Here is a 16,107-nt window from a genome sequence, read left to right on the forward strand (position 1 = left end):
CCACACTCCAAAGAAGATACTCCCCTGCAGCCCATGGTGAGGTGCACCCCAGAGCCGATATCCACTGCAGCCTGTGGAGGACCCACACCAGAGTAGGTGGATATGTCCTGGAGGGACTGTGGTCCAACCCACAATGGAGCAGATGTTTTTCCTGAAGGACTGTAGCCCGTGGAGAGAGCCCACACTGGAGCAGGTAAAGTGTGAGAAGGAAGGAAGGGCAGAGAGGAGCTGTTATGGAATGACCACAACCCCCTGTTTCCCATCTTCCTATGCTGCTCAGGGGGTGTGGAGAAGGATCTGGAGTGAAGTTGGGTCTAGGAAAGGCAAGAGGAAAGGTGTGATTCTAATGATTGTCTTTCTGTTTCTCATTACCTAAATCTATTTTATTTGGCAATAAATTAAATTGATTTTTCCCCAAGCCTGGTCTCTTTTGCCCACAACATGAACTGGTAAGCAATTTTCCTGTCTTTATCCTGACCCACAAATTTTTTCATCCTATTTTTTCCCTTCATCCTGCTGAGGGCAGAAAGTGAGCAAGCGGCTGGGTGGGGGTTTAGCCAAGGTTAACCCACCACAGGGAAATACATGCAAGAATATTTCCTCCTCCTTCATTATTTTTTAAAAGACAAATACAGTAATTATGGCAGGCTTCATCTTCAGGCTTTCCCCCTGCATCAGCTGACTGCAATGCCTTTGACAGCAATGTACAATAACACTCCTTGTATTTGTTCTTTTAAATGAGCATCCCAAGAGTCCCACCATCCTTCTTCAGGCTCTTATGAATCCTTAGTACAGATCCTGCTCTGAAGAAATGGTTTGTAGCTCTTAACACAATATAACTGCCAGTTACATCAAGGTTATCTGACCTTGAATTTATTCTGACATGAAAAGAAAAGAAAAATGCAATTCAATTTTGCAAAGCCCAGGAATCATAAAAATGCATTCAAGTAAAACCTTGGGGAAAGAAATAACTCATCTTTTACAAAAAAGTTTCTTTCACTTTGTATTCTCACTTTCTGCAGCTGCTTTACACTAAATTTTGAATTAATCTTTGAAACCAAGCAGAACCCCCATATCTGCCCTATCATTATGACACATTTTATGACTCTCACAGTTATCTAATAAATTTGGATCTTAAGTCATCTACTTGTTTTTACCTTCTCAAATTAAGCCCCCCCTAATTACTTTATCTCCTTTTATTGCCCCTGGGACAGCTTATTTAGGATGGAAAGCTCAATGTAATTCATAATGACTCTTACCTGAGCAGCCAGTTCCACAGATCACAAAACTCCTCAAGGCAATGTAAGTAAAACTTAGAAGCTGTAAACCTAATTTAGAAAATTACTTATATGAATACTTTATAGCTCTATACCTGGTTTGTAATGCTCTAGTTACCAATTCTTTAAAAGCCTGCTTGTCAAACAGGCTTTTCTGAAAATGTCAGTGAAACAGAAGCAAATAACTTTGTACCATTATCATAAAGATATTCAAATAGAGAGGAAACAAACTGCAAATGAAATAACCATGTGAAAAAGAAAGATCTCAAAAATCACATCATTTTCCTTTGCATTAAAATTGACCTGTCTTCCTTCACTGCATACATACATGTTCACTGCAAGTGTGAATTCAAGCTTATAAGGTTATGCGTGAAATCGCAGGAACCAGCAGTGATATACTCTTCTCTGCAGCCATGTTGATAGTTTATTTGTGTTTAATTAAAAGGAAAAAAAACTTCTCTGTTTATATTGCAGTAATAAAAAAATGGTCTCTAGAAGTAGTAGCTGCTTCTTTTATCTCATTAGAATTTTCAAGGTTTTATAATACATTCTCGTTCTGAGCTTTCATAAATCCAAACCAGACAACCGAAAAACTGAAATTACTCTCACCTTATTTTAGAAATTACATATATTTAAGTGGCCCATTGCCTCGTGAAAAACATGAAAAAAAAGAATTTTTTCAATTTATCTAGTCAGAAAAGCTAGTTCATATGATTTCCCTTTGTAGGAGGAAATGGCTGGGTGAACTGGGTGAGTGGATGGGTGAATAAGATATTTGACATATTTGGACCTCATTTTCACATCCAGTTTTCAGCTTATTTATGTATTTCTTACATGTGGATTCATATTGAAATAAATTCTTATATGGCTCAAGCAATAAAAAAGGTCGCAAACACTACTGTTTGCTAAAAGAATTCTGTTACTTGGACTGATCTCATTTCTTCTTTAATAGTAACACTATTCATAAGACAACTCCACAGTAAAACGAAAACATGTAAAAATTCTTAAGCAACAGATTTCAAAGAAGCACACATCTAGAAGAGCTACTGGATGCTTCAGAAGCTCATTATACAATCAGAGATGTATTTTATAATCTGAATGTCTTCCAAAAAAAGTGTGCTGCACCATGCTCCAAACATCATTAATGTTGGATGGCTTAAGCTATGAGATTCACTGACCTGGTCTCTGGTACTACAAAAGCATTTTAATCTCCAACACTTTTTCTTGCAGACTAGTTGTACACAGAAGTGTAAACTAGAAGGTAGACTTGATTCTTTGTTACCAGATACCAGATAGAGATCCTTTTAGCAAAGAAAGGTAAAATGATGAGCAAAATGTTGTGTTGGAACTTTTCATCCACTGCTTTGGAAAAGGTGATTATATAAAGAGGAATGCATATGAGATCACATCCTTGTTTGCAAATCAATCTAGAGTCGAGCTTTTCCAAACTGGAAAACCCGATACCTGATAGCCAACATTTTTTTCTACATACATTCTGTTTATAGTGTGATCTCTTGATTAGAGGCCATTGTTTCAGTTACATTCAACCAGCCACATGTTGGAGCTTCAAGAGCTACAAAGTCAAACAGCCTCCAGGCAAATACTTCAATTTCCTTTGACTCAAAAATGCATTCTGTAGGAATTGATCCAACAAAACTGCCAAGAACTTCAGGACCAAAGACATTCTGAATAAGTTCTATAGGATGGGTGCAGCAGCATTATACCAGGTCTATCACTACAAACAGGCTTGTGTGTGTGTGAAACACAGTAATACTGCTAGTATTACTTAGCAAATATGATACTATGAATATGCAAAAAGAGGACAAAACAAGTTCATCTACATTCCTTGAATGAGTCACAGCATAATAAAATCCTATATTGCTTCATCAAAGAAAGGAAACAGAAAATAGGAAAAATAGAGTCAAGATTGAAATTACAGATTTTTTGGTTTTCATCCATTATTTTGAAAAGGTCTTTTCACACTCTTGAAAAATCTATAAGCACACACAGTATTATCTAAGAAATGCTGGTGACTAAGGTCAGCAAAATGAAAACATGTTGATTCCTTTAGGATTCAGATTAGGAAAACATTTCCTCTCGACTTAACATCTGACAAAGCAGTGTTTTCTACAAAAGTTTAATATTTATCAGCTTATCAAAGATTTTATATTATTTCCATGTAAGTTGTCTTTATGTACTATGTTAATTATTAGTGAAGGGATTTGGAAGTAGGAGTAACCAACTTCAGCATGCACAAAGGTGATACAAAACAAATGTTACAGTTTTGATTCAGTAATACATTTATCTAAACAGATTACTCTTTGGTTTAAAACCATGCCCATGTTAAGTGCACTGCTGAACTCTGCATTTAGGATGTTTTCTTTCTTTATACATATATTGCTAAAGAACAGGGCATGTCATCAAGATGAGGATATTACAATTTGCTATTTCAATATAAGTCACCTAATTTACCAAATGACAAAATACTAAGATTAAACTATTATTTGAATCTAAGTTGCTAAACTGCAATGAAAATGACATTAACTCCATGACTTATGTTGTGTAAGCTCTCACCAATGAGACTGTGTGAAATAACCTACATAACACCCCATTTTCACTAATACAACAACCTCTTTTTGAACATCTTCAGTATTTTCCTGGAAATTTTGAGTGCCCAGTAACACCTCAGAACACATTGTTCTGTGGTATCAAAGTTACCAACAGTCTTAGTAAACCACATCAGAATCCCTATGATTACAGAGGTGGAAATCAACTCATTGGCTCATTGATTTCATCCTGTGGGCAGTGCAAGAAGCAATACCCTAGAGAAGTATCAGATACTAGTTCCTACTCTAGTTCCATTTGTTGCAGAAAAAGTGAAATAAAGCAGACTAATGGCCATAAATGTTTCAACTTATTTCCACTTTCAATATGACAGAATGTTCCAGAGGAATTTTACAGGGATTAAATATACAGCATGTAAGTATCTGTAACATGAATTTAGTGACAGGGACATTGTACACCACGCAGGTGGGCTAAGGATTCACTGCAGATCTGCATTTCCTGCCTGGTAGATGAGCTCTGTAGAGTAGCTGTTTGGTGTAGTCCAGCTGGAAAAGACTGATCAAGTGCTGCAAAGTCTCCAGCTTCTCTTGTGCCTGACCTTTCAGAAAGACACGTGCCAGCACTCAAAGACAGACTCTTGAGCTTTTCTGACAGTGCAACTTAACGAGAAAATGCCTCATGGACTAACTTTATTTCCCTTCATAGCAACCCCCTCATCCACCCACCCTGTTTTTAAAGCCACATTAACATCCCTATGGCGATTCAAACACTACTATCCAGAGGAAACACTGAGTGCATCTTGATCTTTCTTCTAACATAGCAGCTAGAAATAAATTGCACAGTATGAGCAGTCATTCTGCAAGACCACCTTTGCTTTGAGCTTGAAGAGTCATCCAGAGTATTGTTTGTTTCTAGATTGTACTGTCTGAATCGGATTAGAGTCAGATTCTTCCATGTATTTGCAGAAAGCAAAGAGTATTTTCAGTACTAAAGAAGGAATGAATAAATAGTATGAATTTCCCTTTTAGTTTCTGAAATTTACCAGTAAGTGCTTTTAATACTGTAACACATACTACTTAATTAAGCCAAAAATATTAGTTGGAGCTATCTACATAATCTTATCTAATTACAGCTCTATAAAAGGAGACAGAAGAAAGGACCCTTACATAAGGAAGATCTGTTCTCTGCAATATGAAAAACTTTGAAATGACATCTACTTTTTCTAACACTAGGACATATTTCTTAGTGATCTTTTCTTCTAATCAATTCCTTAAGTAGACTGTGTGGTGAAATTTGTTGCTGCTGTCTGAAGGTTAGCCCTTCCCAAAACTTAACATATTTTACAAGAAAATAAATGTTGACAGTATCCAAAGTCCAGTTGAGTTTATTGCTCTTCTTTATTGTAATCAGCTACGTGGCATGTAATTACACTTCCCCATTCTCCTTGTGTGACAGAACACTAGTTCTTTCTTGTTTTCAAATCTCTCAGACTCCCATCAATAACCAATTTACCCCAGCTATTAAGAGAACAACGTCTTGACATTATGGTAATTGCTGCTTTAGAAAGATTTTAGATTAATGACCTCACTTAAAAACTGAAAACAGACAAGATGATTCTAGAAAACAATTCCTTATATGAATCCAAAATCCATCAAACAGCATCCTAAAATGACTAATTATAATGGATACCTATAAAATGTGGGTATAGTGAGAATGGAAGAAGAGTCTCTACTTGTACTACCCTCAAAACAACGTGATAGCCGTCATACAGCTGCAGAGTTTTTAGACAATAGGACACTGGAATTAAACTGCACCTTGTGGAAAAAATAACAGCGAACAGTTGAGGAAGCTGAATTAAAATTGGTTGGATTTTTTTCCCCTCCATAATTTAAAGTTGGCAGGCAGTTTCAGATTTAAAATCTGTGGACACATTTAGCTTGAGCAAAATGGACTTTTAAGAGGTAAAGTCCTGCTTTGAGGACAAATATGGGTATGTCTATACTTGAGTGTATACATGACTGCAAGTACAGATGCAGGACAAATTCCTACTGAAGAACTCCTCTAGTGCACTAAATGTAGGTATACACTATGAGTGTCCTCTATGTCAACACTTGTCTTACGATATTCTTAAAATTAGCAGTAAATAAAATTAAAGCAAACTGTGTTATAGCAGAATACTAAAATAATAATAATAATAGTAATAATAAAAAAGTTCACTGGTAACACCATTCTCACAACATTAATGGATTAGAAAAAAAAAAAAAAAAGCCTACTTCCAAGGACCACACCAGATTCATAAAAATAATTAAAAATGCTTAACCACAAGCATAAGTACTTTCTAACATCAGGGCCTAACGAGAAGGAACGAAGTTCCTGAAAACAAGGACATGGAAATGTTTCTCATACCCAATATTGAGATACACGTTCTTTAGTACTTATTCTTTGTGTAGACTACTAATTCAGTGTATGTGCATTACAAATTGCCTTGTACTAGTATATAGCAGAGGTTGTACATTAGGAATTTTTTGTGTACAATCAAATATTAAATAGGAGAGGAGATGCACTTTCAGAGAATGGTGATTGTTCACTCACAGAAAAGTTTGGATTGTATTTAGATTAATACTATTCTGACAGACTCTTCCAGAAAGATGTCACTCAAATAACAAAATTCCCATTCTATTCCTCCTAAAAATGAACAAAAAAAAAAAAAAGAAGAAAAAAAATCCAAACAGAGTAAGGGTTATCATTTTTGGATAAGCTCTCCTTTAATCTCCAAATAAACAACTATAGGCAAGAGTTACAGAATTACTGTGTACATGGCTGGCCTTCAAATTCTGGTACGTGACTATGGATGGGACTTCTTTTTCAACATAGCAAACTAAAGCTGGATAAATTTTCTCAAATTCTGATGTTCTCCAGAAGTGAACAATAGAAACTGTGAAATTCCACTTCAGAAGAAATCCTGAAAACCTGTTATTTCCAATACAATACAAGACAATACAAATGCTCCTGCTGGCTTTTTACTAATAAAGAAAAATTCCTTCAGGGTCTCCAAGACAGTAGAAAGAGAAGGAAGTGGGAAATTACATGTCTGAGAATTGCAGCTCCAGCCACTCTCTCTGCTCTGCCCTGTGTCAGCTAAATTTTGTTGAATCTGGATAATTTCTGTAAAACATCTTGGTTTCTGTGAATCATTATTTCCCGAAGGACACACATTTCATTGGAAAATTCCTGATCTTCTTTGCTGAAGATTCAGCTGACTTCTTTTAGATAAACATGGTGAGAAGTAAGGGAAAGCTCGCCAAAGAATTTTTAAACTTTTAACCAAAAAGAGCAATAAAGCTGTTTCCATGTTCACCCAAGATCAGTGTATGCTTTTAAGCCTACAACCACAAAAAAGAGTCCTCAACTCTGAAAAACAGAGGTAGTGTCATATTTACATTAGAATCTTAATAAAGGAAACTTTGGCTTGCTGAATCACTGATTTTGCTTAAATTATTTCAAAGTAGGTTAACTATGCTCTTGAACAGATCATAGAATCATAGAATCATAGAATAGTTAGGGTTGGAAAGGACCTTAAGATCATCTAGTTCCAACCCCCCTGCCATGGGCAGGGACACCTGACTCCAGACCATGTGGCCCAAGGGTCTGTCCAACCTGGCCTTGAACACCGCCAGGGATGGAGCATCCACAACCTCCCTGTGCAACCCATTCCAGTGCCTCACCACCCTGACTGTAAAGAACTTCTTCCTTATATCTAATCTAAACTTCCCCTGTGTAAGTTTGAACCCTTTATGCCTTGTCCTACCACTACAGTCCCTAAGGAAGAGTCCCTCCCCAGCATCCTTATAGACCCCCTTCAGATACTGGACGGCTGCTCTGAGGTCTCCACGCAGCCTTCTCTGCTCCAGGCTGAACAGCCCCAACTTTCTCAGCCTGTCTTCATACGGGAGGTGCTCCAGCCCCCTTATCATCCTCGTGGCCCTCCTCTGGACTTGCTCCAACAGCTCCATGTCCTTTTTATGTTGAGGACACCAGAACTGTACACAATACTCCAAGCGGGGTCTCACAAAAGCAGAGTAGAGGGGTAGGATCACTTTCTTTGACTGCTAGTCATGCTTCTTTTGATGCAGCCCAGGATACAGTCGGCTTTCTGGGCTGCGAGTGCACGCTGCCGGCTCATGTTAAGCTTCTCATCAACCAACACCTCCAAGTCCTTCTCTGCAGGGCTGCTCTGAATCTCTTCTCTGCCCAACCTGTAACTGTGCCTGGGATTGCCCCGACACAGGTGTAAGACCTTGCACTTGGCTTGGTAAAACTTCGTAAGGTTGGCATCAGCCCGCCTCACAAGCATATCAAGGTCCCTCCGGATGGCATCCCTTCCCTCCAGCGTATCAACCGAACCACACAGCTTGGTGTCATCGGCAAACTTGCTGACAGTGCTCTCAATCCCATTGTCCATGTCACCAACAAAGACGTTGAACAAGACAGGTCCCAACACCGATCCCTGAGGGACACCACTCGTTACTGATCTCCAACTGGACATTGAGCTGTTGACCACAACAATTTGCGTGAGGCCATTGAGCCAGTTCTTTATCCACTGAGTGGTCCATCCATCAAATCAATGTCTCTCCAATTTAGAGACAAGGATGTCATGTGGGACAGTGTCGAACGTTTTGCACAAGTCCAGGTAGATGACGTCAACTGCTCTGCCCCTGTCCATCAGTTCCGTAGCCGCATCATAGAAGGCCACCAGATTGGTCAGGCAGGATTTGCTTTTAGTGAAGCCATGCTGGCTGTCACCAACCACCTCCTTGTTTTTCATGTGCACTGGCATGCTTTCCAGGAGAATCTGCTCCATGATCCTGGCAGGCACAGAGGTGAGACTGACTGGTCTGTAGTTCCCTGGGTCTTCTATTTCCCCCTTCTTGAATATGGGGGTTATATTTCCCTTTTTCCAGTTATCAGGAACTTCACCTGACTGCCATGACATTTCAAATATAATGGACAGTGGCTTAGCAACTTCATCCACTAGATCCTTCACAATCCATGGATGGATTTCGTCAGGTCCCGGTATTTAGTATAATGAAATTATACTAGAGAAATATCATTAAACAATATACAGGCAAGAGTACTCTTTTGCTGGTAAAACTCTTCATCTGCTTTAGCCACACACTTTAGCTTCCTAATGAAGATTAGATTTTAAAAGAAGTTTATATAAATTTCAGCTCAATAAACCACCGAAGAAAAATGTCTCAGATCTATGAAGGCAAAGAACAGAGGATTGTGAATTCAGTGAGTAATGAGAGCGCTGGCACCTCTCAAGTCTGAAGTAATAATGCAAAAGCTCTGCAGCATGTCACCTTGTTATATTAAAAAATCAGTGCCATAGCTTCTGTTTTCACTATAGACTAAAATGCAGGAAGTGTCTGCACTGAAGAGAAATGAAGCATAATGACCATTGGATTATCCTGCAGAACATTAACCAGGAAGGCAGATGTTTCCAAAACTAAACTACATGGATAAATACAGATATTTAACAAAATTTCCAAATAAAATGTATGAATATAAACTTAGTGACATCTTCAGCACGGTCCCCAACAGAGATTTATAATTCCTTTAAATCCATTTTAAAGAAGTAGTGCAAAGCTCTCAGGCAGGAGTATTTTGTTACTACTATCAATGCTATTCACATGAGATATACAGCATTTGTATTCTTTTGATTTCTACCCTCATCTAAGGTACAGTTGAACAAATTCCATTTTCACTGACACAATTCAGATCACAGTGTGTTTCTTACTTTTTCACTCACTTTCTAAGGACACCATTTCTCAGTACTTGCACACTAAAACACAGCAATTTAGTTGAAAACTCATTAAGAACATAGTTAAAAAAGGATTTTGATTGATGTTCATTCTCTTTCTGCAAATTGAAAGGATTATTTTCCAGTCACAAAGATTTTTCTGGAAAGTTTCCATGTTACCAATACATTAATTCACAGCCATGATGTTTTCAGCTGGTAAAAATACAATATCCACTTGCTGAGCAAAACTTACACATTGACACAGCCTGCAAAATAATCTTCTTTGTGTGCTGTTTGCCTTTTCAAAATGTCTGAATGCAGGCCTTTGTGCATTTAAATAAGTACACTCTGCAGCTATTTCTGAGGAGAATCAAAAGTGGAAATATATTTCCCAGAGTAAGGAATCCATAAAGAGACTGAATTATCTAATCCTTTTTCAAGATGGGGAATTAAGCCATTCTTATAGCAATCTTTTATCTGCTGCTGGCTTCAAACCATTATCTCACAGGAGAAAAATTACAGTCTTTGTCAGTCTTTTCAGACTTAACACTCTTTCTTCCCCTGTGAACAATTTTTTCCTAGGACTTGTGAAAGAGTTTTGTGTCTGTGTGTGTCTTTAAGAGCTATATTAAACTGGTATTCAGAGCTGCAAATTATGACCAACAAGCTTCCCCAAGCTCATGATCTCCTGGCTTCCTCCCTATATCAGTTTGCATCCAAAAGCAACTGCTACTGCTGATATACATCACAGTGTAGCTCCAAACAGAAAAAAATCTCTAAACACTGCAGTAAAGAATTAGCTTGCAAAGCACACATCAAAGAGAGCAAGGAAAAAGAATGGGGAAAGGTTTGGGAAAGCACTTGATATTTTAAATTATTGAGAGGGTTAAATGTGTTTTGTAAGGGAAAAGAGAAAGAGATGTCTTGACAAAATCTACAAATGAAGCACAGGATGACATGGATGTTATCCTCTATAAAACTGAAAGACAGTACAATATTTTTCAGATATGCTTCTACTGCTTTCCTTATTACAAATCAAGACTGGTATATTCAAAAGAACAAAAAAAACCCTTTAAATCTACTCTTCTTAGAATTTCTCAACAGCATTTTTAAATGTTTACAAGTGTACCAACCCACTACTGTTGAACAATAGTTCTTAGAAAAGATGTTCTGGTGACACATCATTAATTCACAGCATCTTATACTGTATTCTTCCTTCATAACCAAATCCAGACAGTAATTCCCTATCAGTGAATTTACAGTAGGGATCTCTCCAGATGAACTTGGTGCAATAAGTGCCACATTTCCAAAACCAGTCCTATCATGAAAACAATATTTTAGTGTGTATGTATAAGATGCAATTCACATGCAAATTTTATGTACTTAATGCACATTTTAAGTCTAAGTCTATTTTCATTAACATGCAAACACTTATCTTTCCTCAAACAAACAGCTCTTCCATTTTTCTTATACTGATTGACAACTACTTATGTCAAAAATAAGTCTGCTCCACACGTGCAGCCTTTAAGGAAATTAAATAGCTGTTACATTCAGAAGGAAATGTTTCATCTCTGAAAATACTGCATAACGCAAGGACACAGACATACACTGTGCCTTTTAAAGAGATATGCTCCATTTGAAAATACTGGTTTCTTTGCAGCTTACATAGTTTTTGGTAACAGACAATGATTATCACAGTATTTTGTGGAATTTCTGATAGGTCTGAAACTATTGCTTGGTGGATTTATCCAGTGGGAAATTCTGGTTAAAAAAAAGAGGAAGGAAGGAAGTCTGATCCTCCTGGGATGTCTGATCTTGATCCTCCTGTCTGAGCTCTTGGTATAAATCTCCTATCTTATATTGTTCCCTTTCCAGGACACGGTTAAGATTTTGAAAATAGAGAGACCTTGGCCAGTCTTTTAAAACACATTCATTGAGATTTTGCCATAAAAATAAGGTTTGGGATTAAATATGATAATATATTGTGCATTTCAGAGGCCAAACTTAAATCCATGAACTCAAAACAATCATTTGAAATCACACAGATATTCTCTACTTTGCATATAGTAAGATGTTCAAAAGAAACACAAGTCAGTGAAAGAAAAGACAAGCCAGTATGTTACTCTGAAGACAAGCAAATCAACCTATTAACTCTTTATCTTCTTTTTCTCTGCTAACCATTAGGATCAGTAAAAACATTTTCTGATGTTTTTTTCTTTAGTGTTTTTCGAATTTTTTGAAAGAACAAGTAAGCTACCAAAGTGGTAAATCACTCCAGAAAGGAAATATAAAGTAGTTTATTTTAGCTGCATTTAACACTAAAAAACCAAGAGGACAGTGAAGGCACTTCTGATGTTCTTTATGTATCAAAGCTGGATAAACTAATCACTGCCCAGATTTAACTCAGCCAAAAAACTAAATGAAATTTTTTGGACTAATTTCTTTTTTTTTGCCACAACTTTTTGTTGTCTTGTAATTCTTTTCATTTTTCTATCTTTTAAGAAATTCTAAGCAGCAAAAAGAAAAATACAGGTTTTCTCCACAATTTTCCAAAGTGAAAGGTGATTTTTTTAAAGTTATGAAGCACTACTATACAGAGTTTAATTTGCTTGTTTGCCACTCTTAAAAGGAAAAAGATGTAAATGAAACACTTTGTTTAGGACAAAGTCTGTGAAGCTAGCACAAACAAACATGAGGAAAATTCAGCTCTTTAAAACAAAAGATCCAATAAAACTAAGGTTACCAAAAAAAAAAAAAAGGAAAAAAAGAACAAAAAAATTACATGAGTCACGTGGAATATTAGACTGTTCTTAGACTATTTCTAAGTGGCGCTTAGAAATAGTATACAGACAGAAAGCTAACATGATATGTAAGATGGGAAAGAAAAAAAAGTATATATAATGGAAAGATTTGGCAATATTTGAACATAAATGTCCTAATATTCTGTGCATGAACTCCAATCAGAGAATTTTTCCCCAAAAATTATTTCTGTACCAATCACTTCAGTTTGGAAACATTTTTGTCCCTTGGTACTTTGAAGTCATTTGTTTCCAAATTTCAGGAAAATTAACAAACCAGAAGTTTCTGCCAGAAACTGAGTCACTAAGCTGGCCTTACCACTGCTGGGCAGACATACAAAAACTATTCTTTATGCAAATACATGCACTAAACCACACGTATACCTGTATCCATTCCCCAGTATTACATCACAGTGTACAGAGCCAAACAAGGGATTTACGCAGGATTTGAGAGGTTAATCTTTCTGACAAGTGTATATCGTTGATTAATTAGAAATATAAATTGTATGACACAATATCAGCCTGTTTCCTATCTTTCTGCTGCATAACTAGACAGAAATTAGCTGCTTCCTTTCAAAGATGACATGTTCCACATGGAAAAAGACTAAAAACTTTCATAAAACCCACAAATCGCAAAATACAAATCTTAGGGGGTTCTCTGTTACACTTCGGTGTAAAAGGCTGCACTCTAGACAAATAAAAGCCCATTTAAACGTACAAAAGGACAAATTTATATAAAATTCACCACTGAGAATAAAGCTAGGAAGGAAAAAGGGGGCGCAAAATTAAACAGTCAATAAAACCCAGAAAAAACAGGAACTTAGTGGGGAACATAAAAGATTCAGATACAAGTCATCTGGATGCTCTGCACCTTCTGCTCTGACAATATACTCACTATGCATTTATTTACACAGATTTTGGGGAGTAGCAAGAAAGCTAGGAAAAAGAGGAATCAAAACTATGAGTCAGGTCTTAAGAGGAAATGTGATGTTAGGTTTTCCAAATAGATATATCATGTTACATCATAATTTTGATATCAGAAATTACAATTTATTCTCCTCAAATCAGAATTTGTAGTCATAGGCATTCCAAGATCCACCATTTGTAGGTTACTCTCCACAAAATATTAAATTAGGAATGAAGTTAAAGTCTATAAAGAAAAACCAGGATTTAAAGACATCCTTTGAAGTCACATACACAGTGCTCTACTCCTAAATCTGTTAGGAATAGATAATTTTATATTCCCAGTGATCAGATTCTCTTCTACCTGTTTCCATCGCCTCTTGTTTTATATTAGCACTGCAGTTAATAGTTTGATTATAGTTCATATAAACATACCTGAAGCACCTTTAAATTAGCATCTGTAGACGCTAGCACTGAATAGTTTTGATAACTCATGTGGCAGCTAAGATAATACGGCACAAGCAGAAATCTCCCTGTCAGATTTCAACGTAGGCACAGCCTTTTATCATCTCACCCAGACACCACATACTGTTACATATGCGATAAGAGGAAAGCAGTCCATGGAGTCTCAATATCTTTTAGTCCTGCATGCATTTTCGAAGTACTACTCCCTTTAGAGTGACTCACACCAAAACACCTCAGCCTAGGAAAAGGACTAGGGAAAAAAAAGCAATCTGCTGAAAACAGAGCAGAAGGTTCTACAGTGATGGCTTGGTCTAATTTAGCAGAATATAAACCTAGACCACCTATTAAAAACCACACCAAGGAGTAAACTCTACATCCTCTCTTCTTCCAGGATCTATGGCATCTTCATTGGGATGTTAGAGGTTGACTTTCTTCTACACCCTACTGGATCAAGCTATCCCAATGTTGCATGGTGCAGCACCAATTCCTTAACACCTTCTGCTCTCCAGCTATAGAGTTAGTCTGCGATTACATGTCTGAACAAGATAGGAGAACCCATCCCATTTCAAAAGACAAGTCAGCTTTCCCAATAGTTTCTGTGCAGGGAACACAGTGACAATGGGAGCAGACTAGCCATAAAGAATAAGGAAGGGATCTAGTGCACGGCTGAAGCTTAGGAAGCTCAGCAGGCTTCCTTCCTTCCCTTGAGGAAAACTTCCAGGAGCCCATCATCTTTAATTCCTTTTAGAACATAGTCTTTTGTCAGTACTTATGAACTTCCTCACAGGGGTAATTAATTTCACTAATATTTCTCTTTGTTGTCCGAAGTTTCTTTAATGTTGTCTGTGGACGGTACACACAGTAACATGGCTTCTTCAAGAGCAGGATTTCTCTCTATTTACAGTTGTCAGCTTTTCTGCTTTTGATAGTTAAATGAGATCCACTTGCCAAGCTTCAGACACTATTGTTTTCTGCATAGTTCATTATCAAATTTTCCACCAAATGCTTTTTAATGACCTCAAGTCTCATTAGTATTGTTACAGCTTTGTGATACTCAGATAAAGCATTTCCATACAAACTCTTACTCTGTAAGAATCTAAAATGGTTTAAGATAGATTAATGCCAGAGAATTCCCTGACCAAACATCTAATTCCTATTCTTTTTTAGAGAGATATATCATGGCCAGTTCAGACAACAGTTCTATTCTTTCCTCCATAATTCTGCAATTTATGACAAATTACAGCTGGTTCCTTCAATTCTCTCATCTCCTCCCCCACATGTTGATGGTCCTCATGGCTCTATGACATGAAAATCTGCTTAAAGTCCAGTGGTATACTTGAGAGAATCTACATGTGATTCTTAAATTTCACATAGTATCATGCAGTTTATATGACTGTGTTCCAGGTTCACATCGAAATGGTGTAGACCACTCTGTAGAAAATCAGATTTACTAAAATAGTGACAAAAATTCAGATGGTTAAAGAAAAGTTAACTGGCCTTGGTAAATAAGCAAGCAAACTTGAAGATTGCTTGGAGGACAAGGCGACAAGACATCTTAAAGGAGTCAGACATACAGATGATGAGCGGGGCAACACTGAAGATTTCACAGGCAAGACAAACTGATAAGAAAATTTTTGAGTGTTTTTTCCAAACTAAGTTTTCAGAGAGCATCTGTAAATGGTAGCATGCACAGAGCATCTCATTTATTCTACACTATCAGCTCAAGCACACAAGTTACTACACTTGAACTGTGCTCCACGTCCCAATGGTGATAGATAGAAAAGCCACATTTACTTTTTTAATGTACAGAGGTACTTTTGTTTATATGAATATACTTGATTCCTCTAATATGTTAAAAAACTTTAGGACATCGTGCTTTTGCTCTGGCTTATCTTAAAATATTAACTAAAATATTGCATCTCAAACCTACATTTGTATGCAACTAGTGCCCCTTCCCAACATTCTTGTTCAGAAGCCTTCAAGCTTGTGGCACAGTATGTTTTCTATAATCCCATTTCTTTTTTAATCACATGCAACCCCTTTTTTGTATTCTATTGATGTTAAGAAGAATGAATGCAGCCTTTGCGCTATTAAAAACAAAAAGCTTCTTACTTCCAGGAATGCATTGGCAAGACTCCACAAGAACAAGATTTAACTTTTGAGCATGGCAGTGGGCATACAAGGCTAATGGGTGGTCCTTACCCCCCCTCCAAAAAAAAAAAGGAAAAAGGAAACTCTCAAATTCATTCAACAGTACATTAATATTATCTTAAATCTTATGTCTGATTACATTGTT

The 16,107-nt window shown here is 37.0% G+C and overlaps 1 protein-coding gene across 3 annotated transcripts in view; it reads right to left on the reverse strand.

Annotated features, from left to right (window-relative positions):
- C1H8orf34 (chromosome 1 C8orf34 homolog) overlaps nt 1–16,107 on the reverse strand; it is a 169,749-nt gene that overhangs the window by 38,028 nt on the left and 115,614 nt on the right. The window lies entirely within an intron of this gene.

The sequence above is a fragment of the Strigops habroptila genome, chromosome 1, assembly GCF_004027225.2.
Source record: "Strigops habroptila isolate Jane chromosome 1, bStrHab1.2.pri, whole genome shotgun sequence".
Lineage (NCBI taxonomy): Eukaryota > Metazoa > Chordata > Aves > Psittaciformes > Psittacidae > Strigops > Strigops habroptila.